The sequence below is a fragment of the Marmota marmota genome, unplaced genomic scaffold (assembly GCF_001458135.2).
Source record: "Marmota marmota marmota unplaced genomic scaffold, marMar, whole genome shotgun sequence".
In the NCBI taxonomy this organism is placed as follows: Eukaryota; Metazoa; Chordata; class Mammalia; order Rodentia; family Sciuridae; genus Marmota; species Marmota marmota.
In genome coordinates, this window is record NW_026000174.1 from 43,589,166 (window position 1) to 43,604,134 (window position 14,969).

The window sequence follows — 14,969 nt, forward strand, 5'->3', positions numbered from 1 at the left end:
CGAGTGCTCTACTGCTGAGCCATAACCCCAGCCCCCACAAGTATTATTTTTGAGGCTATTGTGAATGGGATAGTTTTCCTTATTTCTTTTTCAGAAGATTCATCATTGAAATATAAGAGTGCAATTGATTTTGGGGTGTTGATTTTGTATCATGCTACTTTGCTGAATTCCTTTATGAGCTCTAGACGTCCTCTGATGGAGTTTTGGGGTCTTCTAAATATAGGATCATATTGTCAGCAAGCAGATAATTTGAGCTCTTCTTTTCCTATTCGTATTCCTTTTATTTCCTTCTCTTGCCTAATTGCTGTCACTAGAGTTACAAGGATTATGTTGAATAGGAATGGTGAAAGTGGGCATCCTTGTCTTGTTCCTATTTTCAGAGGAAATGCTTTCAGCTTTTCTCCACTCAGAATAATGTTGGCCTTAGGTTTGTCATACATAGCCTTTATGATGTTGAGGTAACATCTTCTAGCCCTAGTTTTTCTAGTGTTTTAAACATGAATAGGTACTGTATTTTTTCAGTTACTTTTTTGCATCTATTGAGATAATCATCTGATTTTTGTCTTTAAGTCTATTTATATGGTGAATTACATTTATTGATTTCTGTATGTTGAAGCAATCTTGTATCCCTGAGATATAACACTTGATCATGGTTAACTATCTTTTTAATGTGTTTTTGCATGAAGTTTGCCAATATTTTATTAAGAATGATTGTATCTATGTTCATTAAGGATATTGGTCTGAAGTTTTCTTACTTTGATATGTCTTTGTCTGGTTTTTGGTATCAGGGTAAGACTGGCTTTGTAGAATGAGTTTGGCAGAGTTCCTTTCTTTTCTATTTCATGAACTAATTTGAGGAGGATTGGTATTAATTCTTCTTTAAATGTCTGGTAGAACTCAGCTGGGAATCCATCTGATCCTGAGCTTTTCTTTGTTGGAATGTTTTTGATGGCAGCTTCAATTTCATTTCTTAAAACTGATCTGTTTACATTTTCTATATCCTCCCAGTTTATTTTGGGGAAGTCATATGTCTCTAGGAATTTGTTCATATCTTCTTCAAGATCTTCTAACTTATTAGAGTATAAATTTTCAAAATAGTTTCTGATGATCCTCTGGATTCCAATAGTGTCTGTGGTGGATATTTACTTTTTCTTCTTGGATTTTGATCCTTTGAATTTTTTCTGTCTTTCTTTTGGTAGTTTGGCCAAGGACTTATCAGTTTTGGTTATCCTTTCAAAACAACCAACTCTTGGGGCTGGGGTTGTGGCTCAGAGGTAGAGTGCTATCCTGACATGCATGACACACTGGGTTCGATTTTCAGCACATAAAGTAAAATAAAGACATTGTGTTCACCTATAACTAAAAAATAAATATTAAAAAAATTAAAAAGCCTACTCTTTGTTTTGTTGATCTTTTTTTTAAATCTCAATTTTGTTGATTTCTGTTCTGATTTTAATTACTTCCTATCTTCTATTGATTTTGGTGTTGATTTGTACTTCTTTTTCTAGAGCCTCAAGATGTAATGGCAGATTGCTTATGTGGTATTTTTCTTTTTTTTTTTTAATGTATAAGCTCAATGCTATGAACTTTTCTCTTAGAATTGCCTTCATACTGTCCCAGAGATTTTGATATGTTGTATCACTATTCTCATTTACTTCTAAATATTTTTTTAATCTCACCTCTGATTTCTTCTTCTATACATACACCATTCAAAAGTATATTATTGCATTGTTGATATAATGGCGAGCATAGTTGCCTTCCAAAAGTGTAACATTTAATCTCCATGTGTTATTCTGATTTTTTAATCTTATTATTGATTTCTAATTTCATTCCATTATGATCTGATAATATGCAATTATCTCTATTTTTTTTTATTTGCCAAGTTTTGTTTTGTGGCCTACAATATGGTCTATTTTAGAAAATGTTCCATATGCTGCTGAGAAGAAAGTGAATTCAGTCATTGGTAGATGAAATATTCTATACACGTCTGTTAGGTCCATATTATTAATTGTATTTTTTAGTTCTGTAGAATCTTAGCTTTTTTTTGGATTACCTATACAGTGATGAATGAGGCATGTAAAAGTTACCCAGTATTATTGTATTGTGGTTTATTTGGTTTTTAATATTGAGAAGGGTTTGTTTGATGTATGTAGATATGCCATTGTTTGGGGCATAATTATTTATGATTATTATTTCTTGTTGTTGTATAATTCTCTTAAGCAGTATGAAGTGACCTTTTTGTCTCTTCTATCACTTTATCTGATATGAAAATAGTAACCCCTGCTTGTTTACAAGATCCATGTGAATGGTATGTTTTTTCCCATCATTTCACCTTCAATCTGTGAATGTATTTTCCTGTGAAGTGAGTCTCTTGCAAACAGTATATTGTTAGGTCTTACTTTTTAATCCAATCTGCCAACCTATGGCTTTTGATTAAAGATTTTAGACCATTTACAGCCAATGTTATTATCAAAAGATGATTTTTATTTACTGCCATTTTGCTATATTTCGAGTGTTTACATTGGGTTTGATTCTCCTTTTATTGATTATTCTTCTGATGTAATTCCTCCCTATGCTGGATTTCATTTTTTCTTCAGGAAATAGTTTATTTATTTAAATAGTTATTTATTTTCGTAGTGCAGGCTTTCTAGTTATGAATTATTTTAGCTTTTATTTATCATAGGAGGTTTTTATTTCATCTTCAATTCTAAAGTTTAATTTTGCTGGCTATTGTATTTTTGGTTAGCATCCATTTTCTTTCAGAGCTTGGTATATATTGTTCCAAGCCCTCCTAGCTTTTTTTTAATGGACACAATACCTTTATATTATTTATTTGTTTGTTTGTTTGCTTTTTATGTGGTGCTGAGGATTGAACTCACTGCCTCATGCGTGCTAGGCAAGTGCTCTACCACTGAGCCACAACCCCAGCCCAGCCCTCCTAGTTTTTAAAGTCTGGGTTGAGAAATCCAGATTGTTTTACCTCTAAATGGGACCAGTCAGTTTTCTCCTGCAGATTTTAAAATTCTATCCTTATTCTATGTTAGGCATTTTCATAATAATGTGTCTTGGAGAGAATCTATTGTGATTTTGTATATTTAGAGTTCTAGATGCCTCCTATATTTAAATTTTCATTTCATTCTTAAGGTTTGAAAATTTTTCTTATATTATTTCATTGAAAACATTGTGCATTCTTTTAGTGTGTATTACAGAGCCTTCATCTATCTCAATGAGTCTTAAATGTGGCCTTTTAATGTTATCCCAGATGTCTTGAATATTCTATTCATGGTGTCTTAGCATCTTTTCTCTATGGTCAATTTTATTTTGATTATATGCTTTGTCTTTAAGGCCTGAAAATCTATCTTCAAGGTGATCTAATCTATTGGTGATGCTTTCCATTGAATTTTTAATTTGGTTTAGTGATTCCTTCATTTTGAGGATTTCCATTTGGTTCTTTTTCAGAATCTCAATCTTTTTGAAAAATCTCTATTACAGTGATATTTTACTTTTTGTATTTTCTCTCTGATTCACTGCTTACATCTTCTTTTAGCTCAGAGAACAGTTTATGAAATTTTTAACATCCTTTTCTGACATTTCTTTCATTATGGTGTCAGTTAAGTGTATTATTGCAACATTATAGGTTGTTTGGGATGGTTTGTTCCCTTGCTTTATCATATTATTTGTCCATCTACCTATACAAGTCTGTTTTCTCATTTTAAGTTAAGGATTACTTTGTGAGCTTCATTTTCTTAAGAGCCCTGGTTTAGGTGAATATCCAGATAATGACATTTTAAGTCAGTGTGTGATATCAGTACCACTTTAAGAGATGCCACTGAGGGCTGGGGATGTGGCTCAAGCGGTAGCGCGCTCGCCTGGCATGCGTGCGGCCCAGGTTCCAGGAGCATCACATACAAACAAAGATGTTGTGTCCGCCGAAAACTAAAAAAAAAATTTAAATTCTCTCGAGAGAGAGAGAGAGAGAGAGAGAGAGAGAGAGAGATGCCCCTGAGCCCTATTTACTATATCACTTCTGAACCAATCCTTGTTCTATTCAGCCTTATAAGAAAAAATAAAAAACGAGTTGTAATAGTTCTCTACAGTCCTCAAGTGCAGGTATAATCCTATAATAAAGTTCCAGAAAGGGTCAAAAATTAAATTGTTAATTAAATTGTTAAATATAGTAAACTTACTACAACTTTAAGTGAGGACTAAAAGGGAGAAAGAAGAAAAAATTCACAAATAGGAGAGGAAAAGAGAGAGAGAGAGAGAAAGAGAGAGAGAGAGAGAGAGAGAAGCTAAAAAGGATAATTTACACCAAGGTAGAAAGGAGAAATAGATGAATGAGGATTGTTTGAGGTTGTAGCAGATAGTGCAAGAGGATGAGTAAGGGGTAAGAGAAACAGGTAACTAGAGCTAGGAAAATAAAGATAGGAAGATTGATTCCAATTAATGCTTTAAACCATTAGACTAAATACATTCAAGTGAGCTAAAAGTATAATGTTGATTATTGGATTAATAATTATTGTTCAAGTTAAGGAGTTATTAATATGATCAAAGTTGATATTTGAGTTGTTTATAGTATACCATATACTACGTTAAGCTGAAGAAAATTCTTGTTTAATCTGGGTTTGGATTTCATCAGGGTTTGGACAGTTAGCAGATGTCCATCAGTCTTTTTGGATCTTTCCCAAGTTGCAGGAGCACAGGAGCCAATTCCCTAGTTGCTATGAACCTCCTACCAGCAGCTTCTGGTTTGTCAGCTCAGGGGCCTGCAGCTGATTGCTCAAAGGGTGCAGTGTTGTGGGTTGGCTGTTTCTATGTGTGCAGTAATTCAGGATGCAAACTCTGAAGTGCCCCTGTGTTTGCTGTAGGTCACCATGTACCTTCTCTCCTCTACTGGATCCTTTTCACAGTAGGGAAGATCCTTGTGGCTGTCTGTAAGAACAGAAACTCTGGGTGTGGGTTTTCCCTGGGTGTTCTGTTGTGCAGAAAGATTCCCCTGGCTGACACTAATCTCTAAGGTACTGCAGAAGGGTTTCTGGTGGTTTACCTGGACTCTAATTTTCACTGCCCCATGTTGTGAATGGAAGGTGTTGATGTTCTCTGCTTAGTAAGTTTAATGCAAGTGTTTTAGTCAGCTTTTTTTTACCACTATGATGAAAGGACCCAACCAGAACAACTGTAGAGGATGAAAAGTTTATTTGGGGATTCACGGTTTCAGAAGTCTCAATTTCATACAGCAGGCTTCATTCCTTGGGGCTTGAGGTGAGGCAGAACATCATGACGAAAGAGCATGGTCGAGGGAAGCAGCTCACATAATGATCAGAAAGCAGAGAGAGAGAGAGAGATCTCCACTTGCCAAATACAAATATATACCCCAAAGCCATTCCCCATTTCCCACCTCCTCCAGCCACACTGTACCACTCAGTTAATCCCTATCAGGGGATTAATTCACTGATTGGGTTAAGACTCTCAAAACCCAATCATTTCTTCTCTGAACCTTCTTGCATTGTCTCACATGTGAGCTTTTGAGGGACACCTCATACCCAAACCATAACAGCAAGGTCCACAAATATCCAAACAATGCCTTGTCACTTGCCAGTTATGATCACCATTCAGGCTGTGCACTTGTTGAGGCTGGGATCAGCCTCTTCCTACTGTGTAGACTGGTAGTATCCCATTTGGTCTCTATGAGGCTAGATATTCAGACAGCTTCCCTCTGGTACAGCCCATGATCCTGGGGACTGTCCCTAGGTTTCCCACAGTTCCTCCCTCCGGTGTCAGTGGTTGGGGCCTGGTAAATCCCACTTTCCTTTGTTGGGGGCCAAAGCTGTTTCCTTGTTGTTCTGGTCTGAGTCAAGCTAGTGAACATTATACCGAGTTTAGTGGAGCTATGTGCACTTTCCAGCACAGATCCCCACCATACCATTTGTTTCCTTTGTTCACAATGAGGGGGAAAGAGAAGGGGTTATAGCAATTTTAACTAGTAGTCCTTCTAGAAGTTCTTTCTGGTTAGGTCTCACTTCAGGGGACTTCCCTCTGGTTTAATTTGCAGCTGCCTGGGAGAGGGAAGACCACATGCTGATTTAAGGGGGCAATTGCCGGCTGAGAGCTCCACAAGATGGTGGTGGACCCCGGCTCAGTTTTATTTTCATGATTTGGCTTTAAGCTGTTTGCATTGTTTTTTGTTTTTAAATTTCTGTTACCATCGTACTTTAAATTTTGTTTGTCTTTCCAACAGGTTTTAAGTGGGTGAATTTAAGAGAATGTCCACTCATCCTCTCCCTTCTCTGTTGCCCTCCCACCTCCTCATCCTCAGGTTCAGGTTTGGCCACACTTTCTAGGTCTCAGAATATGTAATATGGAGTCTTAGGGCATTTGTCACCCGCCTGTCAATTCTGCTGTTCCTATACTGCCTCTTCTCTGTGTTGTGAGGAGATCAGGACTGCTGCCTAACTCACTTTTGCCATCTTTGTATTGCTAATATGATTTTAAATGCAAAGAATAAATGATTCAATTAACCTCTGTAAATTATAGATGACAATTTAAATACAGAACACATCATAAAATGATAATTTATTCCTCTGTAAAATTCTAGAAATAATCTAGTCCCAACTAAACATAAAGATTCAAACAATCTTGGACCTGGGGACATAGCTTAATGGTAGATCATCTGCCTAGTATGTGCAAGACCCTGGGTTTTACACTTGCCACAGGAAAAAAAAAAAAAAAGCACAAAACAAAAGTTTTGGAGTTACACTTGTAATTCAGGAAAAAAAACAATTGGGGGTTTCAAAAAAGAATTACAAATAACCATTGAGTCTTTGCTTAAATGCTATTTAAAATAAGAGGCTATTTTAAAATCATTTTTCACATATTCATATCTACTGTATGGGAAATGATGGTCTTGCTTGTCATTTTCCATTGTATGGAGGTAGATAATAAACATATATAATCTTTCTGGAGGTTAATTTGACAACCTGTTTAATAGAGAGAGAGAAAGGCTGTAGTTGTGGCTCAGTGATTGAGCAATTGCCTAGCATGTGTGAGGCACTGGGATTGATCCTCAGCACCACATTAAAAAACAAGTAAGTAAGTAAGTAAAATAAAGGTATTGTGTCCATCTACAACTAGAAAAAAATTTTTAAATACATATATATTTAGGTTGGAAAAAGGCCTGGAATCATGGATTCCCAGTGGTGCACTTAGAGATGGAATTGGGCATTTTGCTTTTTTTTTTCCTAATCCCTAATTTTTCTACAATAAACATAAGTATTGCTTTTGTAACAGAAAATAATAACAGTATTTCTTAACTTTGAAAAGAGGAGGGTAGTCCATTCACTTTGTTGAGGTCAACTTGTACATTTTTTAAAATATTTTTTTAGTTGTAAGTGGACACAATACCTTTATTTTATTTATTTATTTTTCTGTGGCATTGAGGATCGAACACAGGGCCTCACACGTGCTAGGCAAGCACTCTACCACTGAGATATGACCCCATCCCAACTTGTACATTTTTTAAAAATACTTATGAATAAACTAGAACTTTTTTGAGCTTATTAGTGATATGACTAGAAAATGACAAAGAAGTAAAATATAGAAATAACTGAGGAGCCATTAGATCTATAATTAGGGAATGACTCATGAGATAGCTTTACAGATGAAAAAACACAAAAGAGCAATAGTTAAATTCATGAAAATAATGAGGCAATGTGGTAATGTTTCCACACTTACTGAAATTAATTGCTAAATCGCCTTCTAAAATGGCTACCCCAGTAGCAAACTGAGAGTAACTATTTTTTTTCCTACCATACCCTACCCAGCATTGAATATATCATTATTTTTTCTCTTTGCCAATCTAGGAAAAAATGAATCTTAATTTCTATCTCTTTGATTACTTTCAAAACTAAATATTTTCTAAAGTTTATTTATTGGCTATTTGCATTTTCTCTTTCTGTTAATATATCATATCTTTAAAATCATCATCTTCCTTTTTTTTGTGTGTGTGGTACTGTGAATTGAACTCAGGGGCACTCGACCATTGAGCTACATTTTTGTATTTTTATTTAGAGACAGGGTCTTACGGAGTTGTTTAGTGCCTTGCTAAATTGCTGAGGCTGGCTTTGAACTCATGATTCTCCTGCCTCTGCTTCCTGAGCAGCTGGAATTACAGGCATGAGCCACCAGCCCAGCCAATCATCTTTTTCTTGTTGATTTGTTCTAGAACTTTAAAGATCTTAACCCTTATTTTTCACATGTATTGCATATCTTTTTCCCAGTTTGTCATTTTCTTTATGGTATATTTATAATACCCAAATATGTTTAATTTTTATGAGGTCAAATTTATCAATAATTTCCTTTATCATTTTTCTTTTGCTTTTATTATTAGAGAGTCCTTCATTATTCTAAGATACTATCCTCCTGTATTTTCTTCTAGTTCTTCCTTTAAGTTTTAATTTTTAAAATTTAGTTGCTTCATTTATTTTTTTAAAGCTAGCTAGCATTTATTTTGGAGTAAGACGTGAGAATGACAACTTTAAAAACACATGTTTGGAACCTTATTTATTACAACAGATATTGTGCAAAGAAAATATTTATAGTATTAAATATGTCCAAGGTTTTATAACTTAATACACAAAACTTCCTATAACACAAGCATTTAAACAGCTCTTCGGAGTTCATTTAAAAAGAGTTGGGCTGTGTGGAAACCTGTTTTAATAGCTTTCTTTTAGAAAAATTGTATTTTTTTGTAATAAACTTTATCACTTGTGTGTCTTATAAAAAATACAATTGCTTTGATATTAAAAATTGAAATTTTATTTTTATAAAAGAAGTAAACCCTTTATTGTATGCGCGGGTGATACCACATATTGGAGTCAGATCTTGAATTTCACCTTTTTGTGACTAAAAGAGAACAAAAGAATCTCTTCATGATTCACAGGGCATGAATCATAAGTGCAATTACTGAATGATTAAGTAGAATCCAAATGCCAAAAGGGTTAGTAGAAATCCTATTGGGGTAGAAACCAGAAACCCTAGTTTCAATGCCAATCCTAATTGACTTACTAAATTTCCTTAAACTAATCTCTTAAAATTTCTGCACCTGTTTGCCAATGCATTAAACAAAGATCTTATTTGATTGTTAGAAATGGTGGATTTATGTGTTAGCATATTAAAGTATTAAAAGCATCTTGAACTAAAAAAATCTCCATAGACAAGGCAAGCAATTCCAGTTATCATGAAAAGTTTTCCTGAATTCATAGGTCTCCTTTCTAAGCCTCAGCTGTTACTTTAGTGTTTATAAGTTTTCAAGAGCCCCTTGAGGCATACCAGAAGTAAATGGTTTGGGAATAACAGATATGCCATTTTACTGATGATGAGACTGAAATAATAATGTATTTTAAGAAACCTACTCTATCCTTTTGATTTCCACTGTGTCTGAACAAATTTCCTCTTCTTACAGATGTCAGTTTTGAGAAGCTAAGTGTATGCATGTACATTAAAAGTTCTCACAAAAAAAGATATATGTACCATAATTTATATTTACTAATATTCACACAAATATGTATAGAATAATATTGATATAGATAACCACATGCTTGCTCACGAGCATATCCTGAGTTGAATCTATAGCACATTGATGATAAAGACCAAGGGAATCAAATAATCAGCAAATTCAATTAGATCATAAATGATTAAAGACTTGAGTTCACAACTGGTAAAGAGCTCTCCAGCTAATGTTATCTGGGCTCTCAGGCTCTAAAATGTAAATTTTCTAGAATAGTTTGATCAAAATGATGAAACGAAGGATTTTTTAATTCATTCAACAAATATTATTCAAGCATCTGCTAGGCCCTATGCTAGATACTGAGGAAAATTATTAGGTTGAACCATATGAATTTGCGAATATTAGACTATTTTTGATTCTTAAAAATGTCAGTTGCATATGTTTCAACCTAATAAAATAACAGAAATTCTTCAGAAAAGGAAGAATATTAAAAAGAGAGTCAGAACCAGACACATATAGGTGTATGCCTATAATCCCAGCTATTCAGGAGATTAAGGCAGAAGAGTCACAAGTTTCAGATCAGCCTTGGCAACTTAGAGAGACCCTGTCTCAAAAATAAAGCAATAACCAGGTAAGGCACCCCAGTAATCCCAGCAACTCGGGAAGCTGAGGCAGGAGGATTGCAAGTTCAAACCCAGCCTCAGCAATCTAACAAAGCTCTAAGCAACTTAGCAAAACCCTGTCTCAAAATAAAAAATAAAAAGGGCTGATGATTGTAGCTCAGTGGTTAAGTGCCCTGGGTTCATATGTCAGTACCAATAAGTAAATAAATAGGTGGGGGATATAACTCAGGGTTGAAGCATCTCTAGGTTCAATCTCCAGTACAATGAAGGGGTGGAGAGGAACAATCCTAAGAAAAAAAAATCCTAAAACAGTAACTTAGAAAAAATAAAAGGATAAAGAAAAAAAGTAAAATTGGAAGAGGAACAAAAGAACATACAAAATAAAAATAGAAGAAAATAATAGAAGTATAGTACTAGAAACTGATAAATTCTTAAAAATTAATTTAACTCAACATTAAACAATCTCATGGTAGATACAATATATGCCTCAAAAGAAATAAAGATATTGTTCCCCTTTAGTGATTAAATATAGAGCAATATGCTCTGATTTTTAAATTCTAAATTCTGAAGATAAAAGAGAAATTTTTAAAAATATATTTTTTAGTTGTTGATGAACCTTCATTTTATTTATTTATATGTAGTACTGAAAATCTAACCTAGTGCCTCACATATGCTAGGCAATCGCTCTACCACTGAGTTACACACCCAGCCCCCAAAGAGAAATTTTTTTAAAAGTACTGAGACAGTAGAAGAGCTAAAACAGGAAAAACAGTAATAAAAATACAAGAAAAATAAATAAATAAATAAATCAGATCCAAGAAGAAGACAGCAAAGTTGGAAAGAAGTAAAAATAGAAGTTCTGATAATAAAAAAAGGATTCTGCACTAATGTCATCTGATAGCAATAGAAATGAAAAGTATAAATCAAGTTACCAGAGAGACCAATGAAGATAAATCTAAAAAGTATTTTAATATACCTTTTGCCACATAGAGATTTCCTATTACTTTCCCATTTTATATAATTGTGAGTGAATCATTTATAAAATATATAATTTTGTGAACAAATTCTAAAATTTAGTATGAAGAAGTTTCTTTTATAAAATATGCTAATTATATAAAAGCAAATAATTCAAGACTATCCAGAATGGGGAAGAATAATTAGTAAATTACTTAAATACATCTATCTTTATACTTTCATTATCAAGAATTGTCAAAGAACCATAAAAGTTTAGCATAGGAGGGAATATTAGAGTTCACTAAGACCAAACCTTCAATGCCTCAGAAGAAGCAGAGAGTTCAGAGAAATGATTTGTTCAAAGTCATCTAGCTAAAGAGAAGCAGATTCAGACTAGAACTTATTTATTATTTCATTCCCTTAGCAGTCAGGAAATTCTGCTGTGTTCCAGGTAAGGTACTAAGCAGCAAAAATACTAAGGATGGATAAAATTTTCCCTTTCCTCCAATGAGTTGACAGGGTAGGAGTGTTGAGGTTGGGTAAGAGACAGCTATAGACTTTACTAAAGCCATTAGTGCAATCCCCAAAAGACATGAGATTTTTTAAATCCATATTTTATGCTTCAACATTCAGCTAACACTCCATTTTAGAGCTTCAAATCAGAGCAGTATGTAAAATAGCAAAGGAGTAGTGCAAAGGAAACAAAGGGACCCTTATTTGTAGATTTTCTAACAGTATTTCCACATAATGTAATATCACATCTGCAATTCAAATACATTGTTCCTTCTCTAATCCAGAAAATTGTGCATTAGAGAAGGAACAAGTTAAAAAAAAAGTGATTTTTTCTTTTTTAACATTCCAGGATAGACTCAATTCCTAGGCTCAAGCCATCATCCTGACTCATCTCTGGAGTAGCTGGGATTATAGACACCTGCCACTGTGCCTGGTACTGTCAGTTGTATAGGTAGAAATGTGTGATTTGTTTAAATTCCCTTGCACATGTTGTATGTATATGGAAAGTATGGTTTTACAACTGATGCCAAATAAACTTGTATATGAGAAAAACAGTTCACTTAGAATATCATGATTAACTAAACATGAGTTTACAAAAAGAGACCAGAAAAATTGTGTAGCAATCAGAGTAAGATTTACAATGATAAAATGAGTCTGATGGATGAGGAATTATATTTGTAAAAGTGCCAAGTTCTGCATACAGAAGGACAGTTTTATGAGCAGTTATGACAGAAGTCTCTGTCACCAGGCCCCTGCGGGCAGCTCAGAACCACATTGATTCAAGTTCCTCTGTGAGCTGTCAGGACTATGAGGATTATTATATTTTTTAAGCATGACATGTAGTTATTATCACTAGCGTGAGAGAAAATCAAATGACCTATCACACTATTCTTGATTTTATTTAATTGTTTTGGTACTAACAATCATTGTTCTTAAACAATGGAATTAAATATAAGCTCTGTCAAAAGTTTTCTAAGAGGGCTTTAAGCAAATGTTTAAAATAAAGTCTTTTTACTTTTTACTCCTTTACCTATTTGATGAATCTGTAAATACCTTAATTAACCTTCAGGAGTAGGAGGCTTTCATTTTCTACTCACTGACTTCACTGAGATAAATTAAAACAGCAATCCATTGATGTTGAAATGTCAAGGCTAAAATGTCACAGAAACATCAAGTTCAGTAAAGTTGCTCTCCTGTTTCAAGAAGTCTAATGATATAGTCATCCGAGTTATCTTTAAGGATGTGGATGTGTAATCATTGAAGAGCTTCACGGCTGCAACCTTAACATTTTCAGTCACAGTCCTTGAGTCAATGCTCATGCCCACACAGAAAAGCCAGTCTTCATTTCACTCTTGAATTCACACAGGTAAGTGGGTGGGTATGTGCTCAAACCCAGAGATGCATTATCACATTAATCCAAGTCCATTCATCTCATTGCTCTGATTTTTCTTATTTCCTTTGAAACTAAATAATTCTTTACCTACTGCCCTTCATTGCTTAATAATTCAAAGAAAGCACTGGAAAGAGTCAAGAACCAGTTACTATGACTATTCATTTACTTCTTAATGCTTCAATGTCCCTCTTTGTGAAATGTGAATTGTAATATCTGGCCCAACTGCACAGATGGCCAGAATAAGAGAAATACTATCTACAAGAGCACTTAAAATGCTTTGGAAGAAAGGCATAAGGATATTGTAACTTTAAAAATAAATGGTACAAGGGTTGGGGTTGTGGCTCAGAGGTAGAGCCCTTGCCTAGCATGCATTAGACACTGGGTTCAATCCTCAGCACCACATAAAAATAAAATAAAGGTATTGTGTTCACATACAACTAAAAAATAAATGTTTAAAAAATAAATAATTTTTTAAAATAAAATAAAAGGTACAAAATAAGGAAATGAATGCAGCAAGTAAACAACAAAAGAAATCAAAGTCTTGGGCAATGTTGTTGCTGGATATTTTTTCTTTTTGTCAGTTATCCTCAAAATATCGTTCAGCTCCATAATGGCTGATGTTTGTGTGCATCCTGCCAAACACTGTAACATTCTTTAGGAACCATATTGTAGGGTAACATGGAGGAAGCAATTTACCACTGAGAAACACTTTGACTTCTTTATCTGCCTCCCCTCTCAGTCTATAAGCTCTGATATTTGATGTGAACACAAAGCCTCATTTGTTTGTTCCAAATATCTAGATATGTGGGTGAACTCATTCTACCAAGGAATGTCATCAAAGTTCACATCTGCTGATTCCGTAGCATGAGGCATCTGACCATTTGATCCCCCAAAAACAGTGTGAAGCACTTTTCCTACCTGAAAATAAATTGTTCTCACCCAACAAAAATGTATTGAGCATCAACAATGTAGAAGGCACTCTATTGGCCATGGTGGAGAATGCAAAAATGAATAAGTCATTTTTTTTTCCCTAAAAAGGAACTTTACAGGCCCATATTCTTAGATACAGAGCCCAGCCAGAGTCAGTTCTCTGGAATGGAGGCTGTGGCATTTATCTCTCTATACTTAGGGCTTACGTTCTGTGCATTGACTAAATAAATGATTAAATAGAAGAATAGGTGTTCTAATGAAGGTGTTTCCTATTCTTGTGTTTAACCACAATAAATCATTTCTAGCCTCTTCACAGTCTGATCCCAATTGTCTAAATTAGAAGGAAAGAAGAATCTAACACTGAAACAAGTTAGAATACAAGGAGGACATATTAAAAGTGAGAAAGAAAAAATTTAGGGAAGGAAAAAGAAAAGTGAAATCAAAATTTCTTTAGAAAACTTAGGAAGAATTCAGTTGATTTTCAATAACTGTAATAAAATAGACAATAACCTTAGTGTTAGTCAGTTTTTACCACTCTGACAAAATACCCAAGAAAAACAACTTAAAATAGGAAAAAGTTTATTATGGCTCACAGTTTCAGAGGTTTCAGTCCATGTTTGGCCGGCTCCATCGCTCTAGACCTGAAGTAAAGCCGAACATTAAGGCAAAGAGCACAGAAAGGAAAGCTGCCCACATCTTGGCAAAGAGGAAGGGACTAAGGAGAAGATATAGTCCCCAAGGGCACACCCCCAAGGACCACTCCCTCTGACTAGGTCCCACCTCCTACAGTTTCCATCACTTCCCAATAGTTTATTAAGCTATGAATCTCTCAATGGATTAATCTACTGATGAGGTCAGAGTCCTCATGATTCAATCACTTCCCCAAATTCCCGAATCTAAACATTGATGCATTGAGGACCAAGCCCTCAAGTGAGTCTTTGAGGGACACTTTGTATCTAAATCATAAAAGACTTTGTGAGGAGAAAAAAAATGGTGAAAATAGAATTAATAAAAGATTTTAGATAAAGGCAAAGGTTGGGGGGGGGGGGGG